Raw genomic sequence first — 4,818 nt, forward strand, 5'->3', positions numbered from 1 at the left:
TGGTAGCCATGCCAGGGTGAACTGCGGGGAGGTTTGACTGACAGGCCGCAGAGCAAATCAGTGGCTCGGGCTGAGGATGAGGAGCCAATAGGAGAGGCAAGAGGAGGGGCGGCTTCAGAGCCGAGTGTGAGCTAGCGGGCTGAGGTAGGGTGGCGGCCGCCGGGCGCCTCACAGGCCTTGTGAGCGGTCAAGTGTCTCGCTGAAAGCGGAGCTGAGGTTTCGTCGTCTTTAACTCGCCAGCAGCGGCCTCCGGGCGCTCGTGTCGTGGTGGAGGGACTCCCTGCTTAGGGTGGGGTGGTCACCGAGGGTGGCGGGGAGGAGGCGAGGCCAAGCAAGTTGGAGTCGAGGGCAACCTGGGGCGCAGTTGCGGCCTGCGGGGGGCGAAGGGCTTATGTAGCATTTACTGACAGAATTCACAGAGTTGTGAGAAGAGAAACAGAGCAGGCTAGGGAGGAAATGTGTCAAGAGCCTGTAAGTACTGCAGGCAGGTATTTCTCCAGCAGCTTTTGCACGGGCGCTGCTTGGTGTGTGGTTGACCAGTTGGTCACTGGCATTAGTGACAGCCAGGTCCTCCCTCATGGGTCCCAAAGTATTCTACACAACTCAGAAGGTATTATTTGAATGTATTACATGGTTAGTTGAGGAAAACTGCGTTGGAAAATTGTCCATTATAATTCTAGAAAGCAAATTAAGGGGAATGCTCCAAAATGTGACTGTATGAACAGGTTGAGAGGAATCTACATTATTTATTAAACATAAAAGATACTCAATGATTTACTTAGTTCCAAACAGTAACTATATTTAGTTTTGGCATATTCATGAATAGAGATTCACAGGTGACATTAAGGGTCGCAGTTCTTCAGATACCTTGCTGAGGTTATCTGTGCTAAGGAGGCTGTTGGGGGACTCCATGGGCACATATTGTAGGATTCTAAACCATCTTTTTCTAACAGATAAGAAATTATATAACACTCCGGATTACTTGTGTCACAAAACAGGATACAGCCCTTTATGAATATTATGATATTGACAGAACAGTTTCATTGAATATTTACATGCCATTTTTTCACAATGGCATATTCAAAACATGCCTAACTTAAAAATTAGTAATTCGTCTTTTAGAAGAATTCTTTTTGAAGTGAATAAGGCTAATTCATGTGGCTGATTTCACAAAACGGGAATTAGACCTTTTTATATGAAAACTGCATTTTAAGCAAAATCAGGTAACTTTTTCTTTTGAGCTAGGAAGCTCTTTTGTTTTACAGAAAGACATCATAGTGGAAAGCTTATGACCACTGATAAAGGAAAAACGATCGGTCCCAAATGTTCAGATAGTCTACCTATGCACCAAGGTGTTTGAGGTGATTTTTGCTTTGAATAAAAAGATGCAATCATTTATTTCTGCTGAGGAGTAATTAATTTAATTGAATCATGGGATTAGTCTTCTATTTAATATCATTTATTTATCATTACATATTTGAACTAGAAGCAAAGAAAAACGCTTCCTTGTGCAGGGCACTATAAAGAGCTCTATCAGTGTTTAAAAATCTTGTGGAATGAGACCCTGTGCGACATGGGCATACCAGATAAAGGCAACAGAGGACCTGGAACTCAAGACTGAAGCAATGTGCGATTTCTTGGTGGGGCTAATATTGTTGTGACTGTCTCTGGGACCCATGCTTTCTAGGTGAGAGGTTGTTTTCCAGCTTCTTACCTGTATTTTGACCTGACACTCCAGATGCAGCTTATCAGCCATGTCTGTCACCTGAGGTCTCTGAACAAAAGCTTGCAATGCTAAGTTGTCAGTGCTTGGAATACTTTCAGACCCCGTAACAGGAAGTTTAATTGGTGAGTGCTGAACAAGTCTCACATGCAAAGTAAGAGTTTTGACACAAGTTCTGGAAGATGGGTTTCGGAATAGTTCATGAGTAACTTTTGGTGAAGCCACCTTTCCTCATTCACTCCAGTTCCTGAAAGAAACAGTAAACAAATAGGGGTAGTTAATGTCTGAAGTTTGTCCTTATTTCTGTACTCATCTGACACTTGCTGTTCCTTCTGCTCTGTCCATATGGAGATCATCTGGCCCCCATGCTGCTCAGAAAACTCCGTCTCCTCCAGAACTCAATGTGGACAAAGATGGCAAATTCATAGCTGATCAGATTGGTTTTACAGACTGGATAACCTTAGCTTTTTCTAAGTTGGAAAAGAGCATGCTTGCTTAAACTATACTACAGTGGTGAAAAGGAGAATTTTCAGATATGCAGAATGAGATGGGCAGCACACTAAGGTTACCTTTCTCTTTGAAAAACTTTCAACACCCCTTGCTCCCTGCAAGCAATGCTTGAATTGTTGTGGTTTGCTGGTGATTCAGTAATCAAAATCTTATTTGTAGTGTCTTTGTAGCAGACTGCACAGATTAGGAATTTAGTCACTGCAGTTAATGTTCTTCCTGAAGCGGAAAACCACAACTAAGGGACTGAAATATGAAGAGAGAGTGGGGGATGGAAGAAACATTAAAAGCTAGAGCATACCTTTGTCCAAGGTTTTCATTCGTGTCTAACCTGCCCTGTCATTTCCGTCCTTCTAATTCTTTCAGGAGATGATAGAAAAATGTCCTCTCTGACTACAGAAAAGCACTCGCACATTTCTGTGCCACTGCTTGAAATGTGGTGATGCTTTAAAAGCAGACATTTTCCATGGCCTTAGCTGCTCACAGGTCTGTCCTAAACCCAAAGTAGCCACTGTGCATACCTAGTAAGTACTGTTCATAAACATTTTTATAATGTTTGACCTTAAGAGTGACCTGAAGATTAATGGATATGTTGTATCAGTTTTAATGGGTCTCTTCTCCCTTGGATGCACACATGTGACTCCCATTAGCCTTAATGGGAGTTATATGTGTGCCTAGAGGTTAGACAAGATCTCTAAAGGTGCTGTTATGCACTGTTGTATTAACGATCTCATAATTGCTGAGGTGCTGCACCTTTGCATTGAAAGCAAACTAATTAAATCAGTGTAGTGTAAGTTGGTATACTAGCATACCCGGCACGTATGTGTGTTTTCCTGTGAGTCCCTCAGTACGCAGAGGTAGAGGCTAAATCAAATGTGGAATTTAAATTTTAACTGTGACTTGGGTTTCTTTTGAATTTTTTTTTAATCCAAAATGATTTCACGAATTTGATTCCTAAAAGATGATTGTTCATGCCAATACAGAGGAAGAAGCTGTATGTGGTGTTTTATTTTATCATTAAAGCGTGTATTGTGAAAAGGAACCAATTCTTATTTCTGATGTTCCAAATCATGCACTTTGAAAAAGGCAGTTAGGTCTAGAGGATTAACATGAAGCTTGATGTTGAATTTTAATTATGGCTTTGTTACTCATTTGTTCTAAGTGCCTTTAGACAAAGCACTTCACCTTTCTTTGATTTCCCGGTATGTAAAATACCTGCTTGCTTCTTAGTATTGTAGACATAAATTAATATCTGTTCTGTGCTTTGAAATTTTAAGATTGGTACATCCAACTGTATTCTGCTGGCATAATCATGACAGCACAGGAGGATGAAAAAAATCATAGTATCTACCTGATACAGCCAACAGAAGCCCTGGTGAAGGTGCAGATGTATTGAGAGAACTGATTCTGTTCCATAGTTTATGATGTGTAAGGCAATGCACTGGTATCTTTGGTGTGATTTTGGTGGAAGAGATTGTATATTAAACAAATTTATATTGTATAGACATTAGACATTTTTATCAATCAAAATAATGATTAGAATTTGACTGTCACTGTGAAATTTGTGTGCTGTATTCCATGACTATTTCCATACGTTTGAAAATCAACCATGATGTCTTCTTTCTGTCTTCTTTGAAGATAGAAATTTGGGGAAAGAATGAATCTTACCTTCTGGAAGAAAAGAAAGGTTTATGTGGTAACCTCCACATTTAAAGTTTGTTAGTTGCTTTTGTTTTTTTTTCTTTTGTCGGATTAAGGTATTATATAAGTGCAATAGTTCTGCTATTTGTGAAGTAACAGAAGGATCTTGCATCTTTCCTGGGTTTGTTTGTTTGTTTTTAAATAATTATTTTATTTTGCCCTTATGTGGTTTTTAGTTCAGCAAATTTCCACTGAGACTGTGATGGTAACGTCTTTGGCACTGTAATTTAAAATACCTGCTAAAATCTTGTGAATGGTTTTGTAAATATACTTCCTTACATTTGACTCCAGGGTATAAAATATATGGTATAGTTCGATCAAAATTTTCTTCCTCAGGTGATTTTCAAATATTAATTTCCTTGGGTTTTTAGTAATTTGTGATTATTTCTCCATTACTCTTTCCTTCTAAAGAAGGAATAGTTATTCTTATCAGTGTTTTATTAAGGCTATGTAGAACATGGTTACAGAAAGCTGACAAAACCAAAATTTAGCTCATTTCAGTTTTTATATGTATATTTACCCATAAAAAAGAAGGAACAGGTTTATTTTGTAGCTCTGGCAAACTGCATACCTTTAATTTCCAAGTTTTTAGGTGTGTTTCTATGTACTTGAGGTTCTTTGTCTGAAATTTTGCTTTGATGGCATACTGTAAAATCCCAGAGACAGGGATTGTGTCCTATGTATTTTTACAGTGTCAAGCACCTGCCCTTTCATGAAGGAAGCTTATACTGGGGAAAACAAAATAATCTAATTTTCCTATTATTTATAGACCAGTTTTGTAAGCAGAATAAGCAACATCTTCAAAAGAATTTAGATTTTTTTTTCTTTTTCCAGCATAACTATGCTTATATTATATTTGGCAGTATTATATTTGACTGAGAGTGAGC

Source organism: Chroicocephalus ridibundus, chromosome 2 (genome assembly GCF_963924245.1).
Source record: "Chroicocephalus ridibundus chromosome 2, bChrRid1.1, whole genome shotgun sequence".
In the NCBI taxonomy this organism is placed as follows: domain Eukaryota; kingdom Metazoa; phylum Chordata; class Aves; order Charadriiformes; family Laridae; genus Chroicocephalus; species Chroicocephalus ridibundus.